Source organism: Echiichthys vipera, assembly GCF_963691815.1.
Source record: "Echiichthys vipera genome assembly, chromosome: 23".
NCBI lineage: Eukaryota > Metazoa > Chordata > Actinopteri > Perciformes > Trachinidae > Echiichthys > Echiichthys vipera.
The window spans coordinates 12,032,159-12,050,703 of record NC_139848.1 but is presented as its reverse complement, the minus strand read 5'-3'; positions in this window follow the sequence as shown (position 1 = coordinate 12,050,703).

The window sequence follows — 18,545 nt, the reverse complement described above, 5'->3', positions numbered from 1 at the left end:
TTACCTTCCACTTCTGCGTGAATAAACAGATTATTGGTGAAGGAGCAGCATCACGGTACTTTCCGCAAAGATGTAATTAAAATATTGATCATATAGCCGGGTATTGGTTTACAGTCACTTTTCATTAGTTGCAGTTGTTTTCACCGCTGTGACCGCCGTCCCCGAGTCACTTTCACTGAAAAGGAACATTACCACAGTGTTGTAACCACTCATTACAGGGTAATGAAGGTAGGAGCTGGGTTCTTACATTGAAATCATTGTTGTGCGATTCAAGAGGTAAATGTGCCCCGACTTCAGTCCCATAATATGTTGTAGTTCAACTGTCCAGCTGTAATTTTACCCCTGGCTTTACTAGGGGATGTTGCACTCCACCATCCACATTGATGCACAATTACGCCTTCAATATGATGCCACACAAAGACGATTTGGAGAGATGGAGAATCTGATGAAAAGCATTGAACAGGAATTAAATCATGTTTTCCACACCATAGGTTCAGAAAATGGTGCTTGAGACACTGGAGAGCCCAGTGGCGGATTCCAATCTGTGGGCTGAAATTGGAAATGAACAGCGGCGCCGTCTCCATTCTGACAGCCTCGTGTCAATAAAAGTCAGTTTCCCTCCATTGCTTCCCATTGCTGACCACAAAGGGGACTTTTGTGGGCTACAGCTAGAGCGCCCGGACGGCTAATATTGTGCTAACGCGCGGCAAATGGTGATTGCGTTTAAGGTTTGAACGATTAATCCGGACATACATGTAGACGGTAAAGAGGGGAGAGAGAAAAAAAAACGTCTTTAAAAGCTCCACCTGTGCCCCGTAAGTGCCATATTATACAGCAGCGAGTTGGTCGTTTTCCGCAGTCAGAGTGAACAGCACTTGCCAGCTCCATGTGCAGAGGAGATCATATAATGTGATTTATGGTTCTGGAGTGAATTATGGAAACACTGACCTTCCCTTTACATCCCATCAAACAGATAACTGGCCAGTAAGTTGCTGTTATGATAGGAAGAGGGGGGGGGGGGGACACCGTCATGCGTGTTTACATGTTCTGATGTAGGCGAATGGCAAATAGGACAAGATTCATATCAGACACTGCCTTTGATGTATGAATAGGAGTCAAAAATTTGGCTGCGATGTAACTCTGTATTTCTTATTTTATATCACGTCCACGCATTTGCAACAATGCAACCAACTCTGGCTTTGGTCTCACAGAACGCCATTAAAGGTGTTATCTCACACTTTTTTCCTTTTTCAACATAATGTCATGACAATACCATCTCTGAGATTTTCTTTTTATTTTGTAAAAAAAAAAAAAAAAAACTCCCTTCATCTCCCCCACCTTTGTTTGCACTTTCAATTTGCATATCAAAGAAATCCCATCGGGACCTGCTTTGCATATTTACATCTGATTAGTAACTTTAAATGAACATGTCAAAAATGGTCGAGTTCTCTTTTTTGAATGTTGCGAGGACTACCTAGCTTGTATAATTAGTGCCAGCACATGTAACGTAGCCCAAAAAACAAAACAAGCTGATTTCAAACAACACAAGAGGCACCTTTTATATTGCCTTTCATTAGGCATACTCAAATATTCCTGTCTCACCTTGGACCTCAAAGCTTGCTAAATGATAACTCCCTTCGAATGATAAAGACAAAAATATGTACCGTATGTTTGTGGTAATATTTCTTTGCAATGACATTAGGTCTTGTAAATTCCATCAGTTTGCTTCTGATGGGAATATTTTTAGATGTACGGGGGGAAGAGTTTGAAAAGAGAACGGCTGGGTTCAAGGTCACTTAGTTCTGTGACAAAAACAATCTGTCTGCTTACCGTCATATAGTTCAAAGTCACAATAGGGTAAAGTGATATTCTGTCTTCTTACCTGACAGCAGAGTATGTCTCGACGCTGACATGTTATTCCTCTCATTCTAGAGACCAGCGGTGAGATCTAAAACCGGATTTAAACATTTTATTTTGCCTGTTTTGTCACATGCGGGAGGGATAGGAGAGGCAGACTCAAGGGCCTGTGCTTTCTTATTTCCACCACGTTGACATGTTTGACGCCTTGTGTGTGTGTGTTGTTTGTGTGTGTGTGTGTGTGAGCACATGGATGAATTTAAACTTTACTTTCCCCCTGCTGTAACTTCCGGAAAGGATGAGCTCTCCAGTATAGGCCGCGTTGAGCACTCAGGGAGCCTAAAAATGAACTATGTGATTATTAATTGGAGTCTATTTTGATTCAGTATTCCACGCTGCATATCGTCACGGGTCCTCAGTGGGATTGTGTCTGCGTAGAGGTGTGTTCGGGGGAGGAGGAGGAGGAAGCAGTCTGGAAGGCTGTGCCGTTTGGAGCACGGCTCTCTACCCGCACATCGGCATACCAATGAGTGGGGTTAAGAAGGCACGGCTCCTCGCGGAGACACCGTTCCCTTCAGCAGACCCAATCCGCCAAGTCTCCACGGACCTATTTCCAAAAGCTGCTCCTAATGTGGGCCTGTGTCAATCACCCCCACAGACAGCTCCCCCTCTCCCCCCCTTCCTCCCTCTCCTGTCCATATGAAATAGTCATACATTAGGAATCAGGGGAGAGCACCTGGCTGTCTAGGAGTCCTCATGTATTCTAATGCAATTCAAAAGGTACGGGTAGTTAAGTGGAAGACAGTTGCCCACTGGAAGCACTTCCTCCCTTTTTGGGTTTTCAAAGAGTTAGATTTCGACATGTAAGAATCCGGCCGTCTTTTGTCTCCGTTTGTTTGTTTATGAAGAGTCACACTGTGCAGGCGAGGGGAGGATTTAACAGAGGAAGCGTCGTTCTGTCAGCGAGTGGACGGGGGCTGGATATCGGATGTCGCGGTGACATGTTTATGTGACAACATCATTTGACAGCTCTGACACTCCATAGACAAACACCTTCAAAAAGAGTCGACAGTATACCTGCTCAAAAAATATAGGGATGCCTTTTTGCTGCCAAATGTACACCGAGATGATATGATGGGCTCATTTTTGTTTCTTTTTTGATTTGTTTAAACAGAGTTTGGACTCGGAGTGTGCTTTAAACGTCAGGGTTACGTTTGGCAGCTATGCCTTCAACACACGGCTTAATTGCTTGACTGACTGCTAGAATAAGCAACCGTATGCACAGGATTGGTTGTAGTTGATATAACAAATAAAGTTCAGATGTAAAAAGAAATGACAAGTGACTTATCTTGCAGTTTCACTTCATCAAGGATTCAAATTTTGTATTTATTGCTATATTTTTCTTATATAATTGACAAATCCCATGAAAACAACTAAAGATCTAAGAGACTAGGAGATTATTAGGGAGTCTAAAAGCAGGAAAGGTTATGTATTGTGTTTACTTTGGCTGAATTACGGGAGGCCCTAAATGTTTGAGGATCTTTAAAAGAGGAGTGTCTTACTTTTTTTCTTACCCCAGATATATTTATTATTTTAGATTCCCACCGAGTTAATTGTCTGTTAGGCTCCTGTCTTTCAAAGAGTGAGTTAAAACAATGGTTGTTGAGGATGTGACCCACTTATGAAGGTGCTTGTATTTGCCTCTTTGAGGAGAAATACGATCTGAGTGTCTGTGGCGACATTCCCTCGCTTTAGTCAAGGAATTGTTCATTTTTATTTACAAGTGCACGTCACACACTGAGCAAGACATGTTAAAGTGTAAGTCCGGCGAAAATGGACCCCATGGTCTTTTTCGGCATAAAAATACATCAAATTAGCCCTCAAGACAGTTTTTTTCATTGATCAACCATGTATGGAGAAATCCCGGGGAGACGCTAACAGCCCCACGAGGCTAACATTGATCAGCTTGGGGCAGTGCGGTAAACGCATATAAAACAGCCTTTCCTTACCACTTATACTGCTCAAAATAACACCAAACCTCTGCAATAGCACGATTACAGACCCTACACATAAAACAAAACACCAACAACACAGTTAGCAAACCCGGAGTTTATTAAAAAAGACTATTTTACAAGTCTGTGCCTTCCCTGTAGGGCCATGTTGACAGGTCGTCCATTCCAGTCAAACTGAGTCCCGCCCATTTTAAATCATTGATAGAAACAAAACAAACAAACAATAATAAAATAGAGAAAACATTTCTTAAGCTGTTCTTATTTGGTGTTCACGTGGAATACCCTAACTTAAGCAGCCACGCCCTTAATTATGCATAACTTTAAACCTTAATATAATTTCAAGGAGTGAGAGACACAAGGAGTCTGTGTAAGATTCAACCCCAGAGACCTTGTACCAGTCTGTCAACATGTTTATTTCTGCTTTAAAGTTGGGCATTTTAACATGGGAGTCCATAGGGATTGATTAGCTAAATATGAAATATTTGAAAACGTGTTGGGAAAAATATACTTTTGGTGTTTTTAACAGAGGCTAAATGATTTCTAACCCAGCTAGGCCCTGTAGGTTTTAGCAAATGTTAGGAAAACAAATGGAGGACATACTGCATTTGCTTGGAACTTTCTCAACCGTATATGTGGTGCGTTAGAGAGCATTCAGGCCGTGTTGTGAAGCAGCTCAAAATAAATAGTTATGAAGCAACATATTCTCATCAACACGTTGGGAGGATATTGTTAGGATCCTAATTTTGCCTGTCTAGCTTATTTTTGTCATGTTCTTGGTTTGTTTCCTGTTTTGTTTTGTTTTGTTTTTCCTCTTGTGCCCCGTCTTGTTTCACTTCCTGTCTGTGATCGTCTGCCCTGCCCTTATTTGTTCCACCTGTGTTGATTCCCCTCTCCATCTGGGTCTTGTCTGTCATTAGTCTTGTCTATACGTACCCTGGTCCCGTTTTGTTCCCTGTCAGTTCATCGTTAGTTTTTTTCCGGTGTAAAGTCCTCTCTGTTCCCCGCGCCTCTTTCTGTTGAATGAAATCAGCTGTTGCTTCAAGATCTCGTCCCCTGCATTTCTCTGCTTCACCATTACAGTTATTTTACGAAAAGTTATTGACAAAAATTTGGAGGATATCTTGTAAAATATGACACACACATCGACCGGAAGTAGAATGCAACGGTTACATTTGGGATTTCTTTCCACGTTTAGGAAAGAAAAGATGACAGTTAGGTTGAGGCACCAAAATAACCGTTACGTGAACAGTTAAGTTTAGGCAAGAAGAGGTTAGGGTTAGGGTAAGGCATCAAAACAAGGTTTGGCTTAGTACTTCCAGCACACAGACACCCGTCCCCCGGGTAAAAGTCCTATGTTTTGGGACCCGTCCACCACCCTGACCTACCTTTCTTCCTACGTGGAGTTCAGTGCTCTTATACTACGTCATCTGATTTCCTTCTTTGCTCCGGACGTCAGTTCTACTGCAATAAATCAGTGGATTACCCACAAATTAAAGTGCATTACTTTTTGTAGCTATATGTACAAACAGTGGATGAGGACAGCCTGATTAAAGACGCAAAAGAGCCCTGTGGCACAGAGGAATTAGATATATCAGCCTGTGGTGCACACACGCACACAAAATACCCTTTAGCAGACACGTCCTTTGTTCATTTTGATATTTTCATACCTGTTAATCATGAGAATAATATAGAATATATATCGGCAGTTCAGGATTCTATGCGTTGCTAGATAACTGGCTAAATCTGGAAATGCATGACTGTAAAATCGACTGCACTGAAACTTTTACAGAAAAAGTAAAAAAAGAAAAAAAGTGAGAGGATCATCATTTCTTTCCTGTATTCGACTCCTGATTTTTTTTGCAGCCTGGAGTCTTACAACCAACACATTATCCCACTGTCAGGAGTCGTACTGCGGCGCCACTAAGTTACTCCAGGACCAAGGATCCAATCTCCTCTGGGGTCAAAGTACATAGGGCTTCCATGGCTGGTCCAATAGCACCATGCCTGGCTGAGTGCAGCCCACGCTGGGCCCGAGGTATAGTGGCAAGTCCACGGGACGCGAGGTAGGATGAGTAAACCACAGGGATCTGAGTGGATTTACTCTCCTGCCAGCATCCTTTTTGGTTGAGAGTGGACCTATTGTACTGGCTCAATACGTTACAAGCAACAGAGACAAAGAGGGACTCGGAGAGACAGCGGATAAAGGCAGGCGGAGGACGGTGCTTAGAGACGTGGTGTAACAAGGACACTTTTTATTTATGTCTCTCTAGCATATAGCAAAAATTAAGCGGTGATAGACAAAAAAGGAAGCGAAGGCCATCGGGCTGAACATTATCAACACTTGAAGTATAAGTTTTTGGGTTCACGTTTACTGTCTTGACTTGTCTCGGAACTTTATTTTACACATCTGAAAAGAAGTTAACCCAATTAATTGTGAAGAAGCCTTCTATGCAGAGAATGTGGATTTCTCTTTAAACAGATTCATTTAGGATTTAACGTTGAAGGCTATTCCTCAGAGAATATCGTTCCGCTCACAGCAAAAACTTAATTGATTTGTTCACGTCCATTGTTCTGATCTGAAATTAAGTTGTAGCGTGTTGACAGTGAAATAAAGCGCTGCATTAGTTCTAAGTTGCCTAAGTTATCCAGTTACGATCCGCCTCTAGACCGGAGTCTTTTGTCATTTTTGTTGGAATAAAAAAAAAAGAAGGGGTCACAGGGAGGTTATAAAATGTACTCTTTGAAGGAATGTCTTTGAAAAGCTGCCAAAACCTTAAATACCCACACAGAATGTAAGAGGAAATGTGCCGCGGCTCAATAGCAGCAGCGGTAATGAACAATTCACGTGTTGTTTCTGCCTGTGCGTTATGATTTATTGAGAAGCGTCTGAATCGCTACCCTCTCGTCTCCACCTTCATCCGCTCATTTGGAGTTTCCTAATTCATTTTCAATTCAGCGAGTTGAAGGCTACGGAGACACAGCGTCCCTCCTCTGTTATGGGGGGAAAAAAAGTACTATCAGACTTTGCTCCTATTGTTTGGATGCAATGCACTGCTCTGCCAGGATCCAGAATTCTGATTTTACCTCTTTTATCGTAACAATTAATACACTGATGATTTGAAAGTTCAAGGGGAGACACTGCAGGCAAGAACATTTTGAGATTTGGGGCTGTTTTGCTTCCTTAACATATCTTTTTAATTTTTTTAATCAGACTAGTGGAAAGTAAACAGCAAAAAAGCACATTTAGGTGTTTCTTTTACTACACGTTGCTTATTTGTATCTATAGATTTCTCTTAAATTCAAATTAAATCCAAAAGTAAGTATACGTTAATGCCTAACTTGCCTTTTTTAACAAACCATTTCAGAAAACTTTCAAGACAAAAAAATGTGTCTTAATGTCAGTAATCAACTTGAGAAGTTTCATGGTGATACCTTTAAGTTAAAATAATTCACCTGCAGTGTCCCCTTAAATAAGGGACTGTACAAAAATGTGTAGGGGGTAAAGAAAAGGGGAGAAGGTTATGTATGAACTATTCTATGGATATTGTCAACTATTATGGGCTGTGGCTAAGTTGGTAGAGCGAGTTGGCCAATGTCCGAAGGGTCGGCGGTTCCATCCTCGCCCTGCCCTACTTGTGTCTTCACCCACCTTGCATCGTGTGAATGTGTATGACTGCTGTATGTTTGAGGAGGTGGACGAAGAGGTCGTAGGCGCTGATTGGCTGCCACGCTTTCGTGGGTCTGCCCCAGGGCAGCTGTGACTACTGCGTAGTTTACCACCACCATGTATGTCTGTGTGCATGTATGGAACCTGGACTCTGTAAAGCGCCTTGAGCACTGAGAAAGGCGCTATATAAATCAAAGCCATAATAACTATTATAATACACCTCATGTAAACCTTTAGTAAATCATGCATCTCTAAAACACCATCTTTCCTTAAACTAGAGTGTTCCGCTTTATGCTAATGCTTTTTTACAGATAATCCAATGGGGTTTTTAAATGGTTTATTCAGATCCTTCACTAAAGTAAAAGTACAAATACAACGCGGTAAAAATACTCAATTTGCAATTTTAAATCGAATTCAAACTCTAACTTGGGTAGAAGTACAAACATATTATCAAACGCATGTACTGAAAACATCAGAAGTAAGCGTTCTCATTATGCAGCACAATGCGTCAGGGTTTTAAAGTCAAATAAAGGGTCTATTCAAATGTTCTAATAAACCTAGAGAAGGCCTTGCTTTTTTGAAGCAGCCCATTAGAATAAGTCATCCTTCCTGCCACAAATCATTTTCCTACAGTCCCTAATTTTAAAGTAAACGCTTTCAATTTTTCACGTTATCCAGAATTCCAAGTCCTTTCTACTAGCTAGAGCTGTGATATGTACCGTATAGAAAAACCTCCATCGTTTCATATTTTGCTCTGTCGTTTATATCACGGTGTCATAAATCATGCACTTTACAAGTTGAGGGGTGTGTGGATCTGAAAGGAGTCGAAACCAGAAAACAACTGTAACACACACACACAGACCCGTCTACACACACCAGATGCACAACACACACGCTCTGTGTGTGATTCGGACACAGGCTGCAGTGTTTCCGTGAAATCGATAAATGATCGGCTAATTACAGTCTGAAGCAGCGCGGTGAAAGTGAAACTACAGTTCTAAATACACTGTCAGCTAATGTCAAAGAAAGATGCGAACAAAACACATTTATGTTTTATAAGAACAAATACTTTAATACTTTTGATCACTTGTTATCGGAAATCGTCGACTTCAAACTTCAGTGTCAGGCTTTTTACGGGCAGAAGTGTAAAAGCCAAGGCCGCTAGAAACAACGCATCTCAAATCTTACGGATCACGACTTTAAGTCTGCGTCAGTTGGGTTTAATGACTGCACGTTTGAAAATGTGAAGCAAAAAATCTCCTAATTTTGTTTTTGCCATTAGCGGTACGATGCTACGTTAGCCGCTACTAGCATAACACATCCAAATCTCATGCCAATCTGTCAGTGGTCAAGTTGCATTGTGGGTAATGTAGATGCCAGGTTTTAACAAGGGAGAAGAATGTTGGGACTAAAAAAGACGACATCTGTGGCTGTTCAGCATCGATTTGTTATGTTGTTTTTTTCAAAGTGCAATGCTAAATCAGTGCTCTTTGTATTTCATAAAAGCGGAGAGCAGTTCCTTAAAGTTGGGCGCAGTCCATGTTTGAACCCTTAGAAATTCTACCACGATAAATGTAGCAGTTAAAGAAAAAAGATTCCCGTATCAGTAAATCAGAAATCACATCACTCATCGCCCAGGATGAGAGCGCTTATTACCGTCACAGTGCAATTTGAAATAATAAATAGTCCAAGAATGCACTGGGAAAATGTATTTTGCAGTTCGGCTTTATTTATAGCCTATATTAAGCAAAAAAAAAGGTGTTATTATTAATATTTATTACAGAAAATGTGCTTTATCGTGATAGGAGATTTTGGTCACATCGCCCGGCCCTACTTTCTTCACGGTATTGGGCACAGTTTCTATATAGCATAAAGCTCGATGGAGGAATTTATCATTACTGTGCAAAGCCTGATGGTATGTGTGCTTTTAAAATTAATGACGGAAGCACTCTGACTTTTAGTCCATCTAAAATTTTCATTAAATTTCATTATTCAGCTGTCTCTGTGGCCCTGAATTAATAAACTCCAGGTATCATACCATGAATTCATATTACATTTGAGACGGATAGAGCCAGGTATGCAGCACTTTTTTTCCCTCCTTTACAATATCCTAAAAAACATACAATTAAAAGTAAGTTCAAAGCGCTTTCCTCAATGCGGAACTTTGGGTATAGCCTTGGAAATAAACTGTGAGGACAAAGTAAAGCCGACTGTCTTGTAAGGCTGTATCTCGCACAGACACACAGATTCAGGGGCTATTTTTATAGATGCTCAAATCAATGGTTCCAACATATATCACTCAATTGACTGGAAAAACATCTCTTTTCATTGACACTGACAAATGAAGAGCACATGATAAAGATTTTCCTTCAGTGGCTGAAATCCTGTAATTTCTTGCCGGCTACCAGCGGGCGATAAATAGTAAGCACTGTTGGTAACTTTCCTTTTTTTAAATAGCCCAATTTTATTTGATTTTTGACCAAGTACACAGATGAGGTGGATGAAGGCGAGTGGAGAAAAAAAGGTTATGGAAGAAGTTCCTTAACCTCCTCCACTTCTTAAGGTGCTTGGACGCCATTTTTTCCCAGAGGCTGTAGAAGCAGCTAGAGTGGAGGTTTTGGTATCACATGAAACTAGAGTATTATGTGACGCTAGCTTGCCGGGGAAGGAGCTGAATAAAGCGAAGTTGGAAAACAGGCACGGCCAAACTTGGGGTTTCTTGACCTCTGACCTCAAGATATCTGAAGGAAAATGGGTTCTATGTAGAGCAGGACCCAAATGCAGACACGAACACCGAGAAAGGTTTCAACAAATGTTTGATGAAGAAAAACGAGAAACAAACAGGATCCAGGGAAAGGGGAAAACAGGTACAGGGTTCGGGTGAAGACGAGGAAGAACCAACGCGGGGTTCAGGAGACAAACACGAACGGGTTGTGTAAAAAACAGGAACTCTACGTCAAACTACAACAAAAGAAACAATTAACAAGGAACAACGCGACACGGAAAGAGAACACGATCATAAATAAACGGTAGCCAACCAAGGGAGACACGATACCACGTAAATGCAATGCAACGGTCTGGCGCTGAAGATGAGCCACATCCGGCCTTTTATTCCTCTAGCACTGATGAGTTGATGAGCCACAGCTGGGCGGGACCGCGCCTACCAGCAACGACGTACAAACACAAAGGGAAAGACAGAAGCAGGAGAAAACAGACAGAAGGAGACAAACTCACACAAAAGGAAGAGGAAAAGGCCTGACAGGACCGGGATCCTGACACTATGGGTATCCAGAAGTCTCTACTTTCAATGCAAACTTTATGACTACCCCAGACAGTTTGGCGGGAAAAAACCCAGTGTTTCTCATGCAGTGCAAAAGTGCTATTTTAGCCTATTCTAAAATAGTGTGTTTGCCATAAATTGGGTATGACTTACACTGGGTACCCTCCCCATTCCCATCTACCGGCGATTTGAATTCGCTCTGCACAAGGGTCTGGAAAAGAGCATGTTCCTGTTTCATATCCGTTTTTTCTGGATCCAATCACCAAGCTGGCTTTTTTCACCTTGCGCGCTATCGGCTGCTTAAACCCTATGACGACAGAGAAGCGTCGCCAGCAGCTTTGTGTTTTGCAATTTACATTCAAAATGGCGGCCACCGAAGTGCAGCAACCGCTACCCGTTGATGCAAATGTCGCTGCAGTTTTAAAAGATTTCAGTGGCAAGTTTTCTCTCCAAAGAAAGAGTGTATTTGCTTTACTGCCGACTGGTTTTGGTAAAAGTTTTAATATACCAGTTAGCGTCGCAAGTCATCCAGATCGTTGGTCTGATTGGTTGAAGGACTGTCCAATTGTGTGCAGTCATTCTAACCAAGCCCGCCTCTTTTTCTGAAAATGATAGCAGCCTTCTCAAAACCAATGTGCAACCTTGGACTGAACGTGGTCTGCTAATATCCAGGCTAGGTATGACTGGAAAGGTGAGACTTTCATGGATTCAGTTTGCCAGATTGTATTCATATTAGCAATGAAATCGCTAGTGAGAACTTGTATAAAATAAGCTGTTGTGTGATTATCCCAGCCTCATGAAACTTAACAACCACAAACGTGAGACCTAGGGCACTCAGGGGGTGGATGGCTCACCTAGGTGTCTTGACAATAAGGCGATTTCTGAGCAGTTTCCAGAACAGACGTGCTCGCCAACCAGTCACCGGAAAATTCAATTCTTGCAGAAATCTCCAAATGTCAAAAGTGTTTGATACCAAAAACCATAGCATTGATTGTTCTATGTTGTTCCCCAAGGTCTAATGTGGTATTCTGACCATTTTTAACAATGGGAATGCAGCTCAAGTAGCATTCAGAAAACCCATTTAACTTGTGCCTAATTATTTCTGGCAGACATCCGGGCCCACTTTGTGAAACAAGACCTTCAGTTTACAGCTTTTTTTCTTTTCTTCATATACATAAAACATCTGCATCAGGTTGGTTTTTAGAAGTATCCATTAAATTCATAGCATAGGCGGCCCGCATTCAAAAAGCACCCACAAACAAAATGGCAAAGTCCATGTATCTTGTCTGCACAATCACGATTTCCTGCACGCCGTAACCGATTCTGAATAGAAGATTCCTGCTGTGTAGGGTTCATGGTTGTTTACCCTAAGTGTGGTGGCAGTGAGGTTAAAGCTACCTTTAGGCTTAATAAAGAGCCAAAGCTGGAGGGTGGTGTGAACACCTGTTAATAGCGCTACCCCGACGTTTTTTTCTCTTCAACAAACTCTTCAAAATGAGATTTGAAAGCAGCAGTGCATCATTATCAGTCTCTGAACTTCCACCTTAAACTCATAGCAGAGATGGATGTAAAGTGTGTGTGTGTACTGCAGCATAACAATGCGTAAGATAAGAAGGAATGTTGTAAATGTATGCTTCTGAGAGGGAAGGTTTAGTATCTTGGGAGGAGGAGGAGGGATAAAAACTGGGTTCAGGCGGGTTAGGGCAGTCGCTGCTTAGGCCTGGTGAGAGGTAAACACAGGAAGCAGTTATGTCACTTAAAGGTATAACCCGTAAGATTTTCATCTAGTTTATTGTCTAAGTTACTTTCTATCAAAGAGTGAGTTAAAACACTTGTGATTGATCATATGACCCACTGATGAAAGCGCTTGTACTTTGCAGAGTATTTCAATCCTCTCACTACATGTAAATACAGCGCCATGTTGTTGGTCTGCCAGGTCGCGCTCGTCACCGCTGCGTTCACTTGTTATCGGAAATCGTCGACTTCGAACTTCAGAGTCAGGCTTTTTACGGGCAGAAGTGTAAAAGCCAAAGAGGCCGCTAGAAACAACGCATCTCAAATCTTACGGATTACGACTTTAAGTCTGCGTCAGTTGGGGCTAATGACTGCACGTGTGAAAATGTGAAGCAAAAAATCTCCTAATTTCTACTTGCCGTTAGCGGTACGAGGCTACGTTAGCCGCTACTAGCACAACACATCCAAATCTCACGCCAATCTGTCAGTGGCCAAGTTGCATTGTGGGTAATGTAGATGCCAGGTTTTAACAATGAAGGAGAATGTTTGGACTAAAAAAGACGACATCTGCGGCTGATCAGTGTCGATTTGTTATGTTGTTTTTTCCAAAGTGCAATGCTAAATCAGTGCTCTTTGTACTTCATAAAAGTGGAGAGCAGTTTCTTAAAGTTAGGCGCAGTCCATGTTTGAATCCTTAGAAATTCTACCGCAATCAATGTAGCAGTTAAAGAAAGAGCTGTCATGAAGGTAATGACTCAATTGTGTTGGATTATACTCTACGTGCCATAATAAGCGTTACATTAGCTAATCCCTCTGTAAGAATGAATTATATAAATATATAAATCCCGTTAAAGAGGCCCATGTACAGGACAACCGAGAAGACAGCGGAGACAAATGTAACTAATTGTCACGTAACCCCAAACTGGGGGGGTTCATGAAAGTGTTGAAATAATGGCAGCTAATTTGCCTTGTATTGTACTTTCTTGATAGGTTTAAATTGAATGAGTCAGGATCCATTCTGGCGTAATGTGAGAGCTAGGGCGCGGGTTCACACCGGAGACATTCAAGGTCGAGCCGCTCCGAATGAAGGGGTGACGGGGGGGAGTGGAGAGATTTAAAGTAAGGCGGCTGAGTCAATGGACGGCCGGGGTGCAGATTTGGCACCGTATTCATGTAACCTTGAATTATAGTTTTGTTTTTTCCCGCATTGAAAGCTTTTCGACTAGCCCCTCTCAAAAATATATCCTTTTTGTCACCCACATTAATGGCACAATCAGTCAGGGAAAAATTGCGGTGACAAATTATTCATTGTAATCCTCCATTTGAGGACCCTAATGCCTCTAATTGGGCTTTTATGACTTACAAACTGTATCTTCCTCTCTCTCTCTCTCTTTTTTTCCCCCTCCGGCGTTTGTTTTTCTTCCTTCCCGCCATGCTGCGGAGTGACATTGAGCCTCTCCCTGTCGGGGTGCTCTCTTGTCTCACTCCAGTGCACATTTTCGCTGTCCCCTCTCCTCCTCCCCTAGACAATGAGCTTTTGACTGAATACATTATCCGAGCTGTTGTTCTGTTTGTTGTTGTTTTAGCATCCCAGAGAAGAGATGAATTATTAATGATGACAGACAAAAAAGAAAGAGGGGAATAAAGAAAAACTAGTATTTTTAGGAATGCTGCTGAGTGCTGCGGCTCCATCAAGAGGCTTGCACATGAGACTGTAAAAAGTAGCACTTATAATGCTACACAATGCAGCCCGTGACTTACAGTGTCGTTCTGTTGTATGAATCAGGTACCACAGAAATACTCACTCCTTCCTACTGCTACTTTACACTTAAAAGGGAAAGGGAATGAATTAGACACTCAGTATTTTTTTAAATACTCGTATTTACCGGGTACAGGTTCACTTCGTATAACTGCCTTGTTCTAAAAAGGGGGGGAATAGTCAACACTTTATATTACAATCGTATACCTTGTTCTTACTGTGTTAATGCAGCCCACACACGTTCTTATTACTGGGTAATTACAACCACATATGTTATTAATGTGCAATTACATCCCACACACTGTTATTAATGTGTAATTACATCCCCCCCACCACACACACACACTGTAATTAACGTGTAATTACATCCCACAGACATTATTCTTCATGTGTAATTACAGCCCACACACACACACACACACTGTTATTAATGTGTAATTACAGCCCACACACACTTTTAACGTGTTATTACAGCCCACCCACACACTGTTATTAATGTGTAATTACAGCCCACCTGCCCCCACACACACACTGTTATTAATGTGTAATTACAGCCCACCTGCCCCCACACACACACACTGTTCTTAATGTGTAATTACAGCCCACCCGCCCCCCCCACACACACTGTTATTAATGTGTAATTACAGCCCACCCGCCCCCACCCACACACTGTTATTAATGTGTAATTACAGCCCACCCGCCCCACACACACACACTGTTATTAATGTGTAATTACAGCCCACCCCCCACCCCCCCGCACACACACACACACGCTGTTCTTAATGTGTAATTACAGCCCCCCCACACACACACACACACTGTTATTAATGTGTAATTACAGCCCCCGCACACACACACACCCACACACTGTTATTAATGTGTAATTACAGCCCACCCACCCCCCCCCACACACACACACTGTTATTAATGTGTAATTACAGCCCCCCCCACACACACACACTGTTATTAATGTGTAATTACAGCCCCCATCACACACACACACTGTTATTAATGTGTAATTACAGCCCCCATCCACACACACACTGTTATTAATGTGTAATTACACCCCCCTACACACACAGACACACTGTTATTAATGTGTAATTACAGCCCCCAAACCCCCCGCACACACACACACACACACACAGACACACTGTTATTAATGTGTAATTACACCCCCCCTACACACACAGACACACTGTTATTAATGTATAATTACAGCGCCCCCTACACACACACACACACACACACGTTCTTAATGTGTAACTACAGCCCCCCCACACACAAACACTGTTATTAATGTGTAATTATAGCCCCCCCCACCCCCCGCACACACACACTGTGTTCTTAATGTGTAATTACAGCCCCCCCCCCCCACACACACACACACACACTATTATTAATGTGTAATTACAGCCCCCCCACCCGCCGCACACACACACACACACACACATTATTAATGTGTAATTACCACCCCTGCGCACACACACACACACATGCATGCACGCACACGCACACACACACATTATTAATGTGTAATTACAGCCCACACATATTTTTACAGGCCACTCATCTTGTTGTTACTTTGTAAACACAACACACTGTAGTTTGTTCCACCTACACCTATATATCATATTAATACATTATTTTTACTTTAGTTGTTCCTCTTGTGATGACACACACACAACACAACAGAAGCTTTTCATATTGGCACACTCCAGCGAGGTGGTTTGTTTTCTACTCCAGCACAAGCGCATTACGAGCTGATGCAACGCACCACGCGTTACATTGTATTTTTGACCTACAAATCGCAACAGTTCGAGTTTGTTCATTTGTGAAACCACACTGTGTATTTTATAGAGTTTATTATTCAATAGATCTGGGGTGCGGTGCGATCTTACATAGCTCTTGGTCACATCCTTGCACCTTAAAATAAAGCTTCTTGAAGTGTACAAAAGTATCCGTAACACAAGTTAATTAAAGATGTGGATCATTTCATTCTAAACCCCGGAAAAAAGTCAAAATAAAAGCCTAATCTGCAACAACTTGTAACACTCACTGTTGACTGTCCTGGGCTTATGTCTCAATACCCAGCTTCAAAGACTGTGTATCTTAATGTCACTGATCTGAAGCAGGGATTACTGTGCCCCCTCTTGGTTATACATCAGCACTGCATTGTCATCCAGACCATTGCAAGATAGTGAGATTTTGGCCAAACGGTGTGATCATTATATTAGAGCGATTGGAGTAGCAGCAAAGTCAAAGAAACACATAAGGGTGGCCGATCAGAAGGAGAGAAAAACACATTGTTTTGCATCCGAGTGCTCATTTGAATCATTGCGTAGAACGGGGAGGGCAGGGCCGGCTGCTTCGATCAAAGCTACAGCCCCGGTGACAAATTAACCGCCGTGATTGTGTCAGTTTGTCAGCGCCTTGAATCACAGACGTCGACCATTCATCACAGAAAAGAGCTGCGTTTTTATCCCTCCCTTTTCTCTCAGGATCCAGTGATAAGGGATGAATGAAGAAAAATGATAGAGGGATCGGGCTCGTCCACTATCTATCACGGCGCAAAAGGGGGCCTTCTGCGTTGTGTTCGCCCATCAAACGCTGCCTCTGCTTTTGTTCCTAGTTGTTGATTTTATATAGTGCCGCCAAGCGCCGTGAATCAAACCCGGCTTGACTTTGTGGTTCGTGTCAAAAAAAAATGTTTCACCGGGTCCTTTTGACGCACAAGCAACAGTGGGTTGTGATTTAAAAGGCTTCGGTTGCGGTAGAGAGCCTTGAAATGTGATTGATTTTAACACGGTGCGGCTCAAGTTTTTGGACATCTATTTTTCCCTGTTTGTTTGTATTTATAGCACCTCTTTAAGTCCTTTCTTCCCTCAACCAGAGGAGGAGGGGAAAAAAAACAAACTTGCCTGCCTGTTTGGAGTTTACAGGATCAAAGAAGAGGTAAATATCATTTCCATAACATTTGAACCAGTTAACCACCAGCACAATGCAGATAAACACTACTGTAAGCGCCTGACAACGCCAATGAGGCAGGAACTCTGTGATTTGCCGCTCCGCCAAAGAGGAGGGAAGCGAGCGCAAACATGGAGGAGGTGAGAGGTCAACTGTGCTCTCCCTGCATCACTTTCCAAGCAGCCCCTCAAGCAATGCTGATGTTTTGGGCAAGCGTACCTCACTTTAGGGGGAGGCCTGATGGATCCATTCCCAAGGTGAATGGAAAAGAATAGCATTAAGCTGCACCACACTGCCTGGGGAGAGCTACACCGCTTTGGGGTGATTCATCTATTGATTATTTCTACCCAAGCATGGAGGTGCCATGTAAACACACATATATTAGTTGTCTGCAATGTACATGTGCGCTCCCTGACACACATGCAGACACAGTGGAATCCAGTGAAGCACGCCCGGGGCCTGCTCACTGTTTTATAATCACATTCCGACTTCTACCAGCTCGTGGGCATCTTCATATGGCAAGGCAGATGCATCTGATAGATGGCTAAATAGGGATGAATGAAGAGATGAAGGAATAAATAAATGATAAATGTGTATTACCACTGGTTGTGTGGGCCAGCTATTGTGCTATTGATCTGAGCTGGTGGTTGTGTGTGTGTGTGCGTGTGCGTGTGTGCGCGTGCTCACAGCAAGCTACAGTATGCAGGCCAAGTCATATTATGTTTATTCTGTGTGCAGAATTAAATTTTTTATATGTATGTATCCATGTCTTATCATCTAAGTGGAATGATAAAAGAATAAGAATTATTTGGTGAAATTTGTCAAACTTTTAAAAAAAAATTAAATAAATATATCTATGTCCTTTTTCGATACTTCTCTGTGAACTTCTCCGCGGGCCCTCTTGATATAGGAAGAACCCAGGAGGTGTCAACACTAAGCCAATATTAAATCTGCCCTTAAATGAGCCTAATCCGAGTTTCAGTAAAATGGACAGGTAAATGGTTAAATGGTAAATGGACTTGTACTCATATAGCACCTTTCTAGTCTTCTGACTACTCAAGGCCCTTTCACAGAGTTTGTCACATTCACCCATTCACACAGACATTCACACTGACGGCAGTGGACACCTACAAACCATCTAATCTAATCTAACCATTCACACCACATTCACACACCCATGCAGCACGGGGAGCAATTTGGGGTTCAATGTCTTGCCCAAGGACACTTCGACATGTGGACCGGGGGAGGTGGGGGTCGAACCGCCAATCT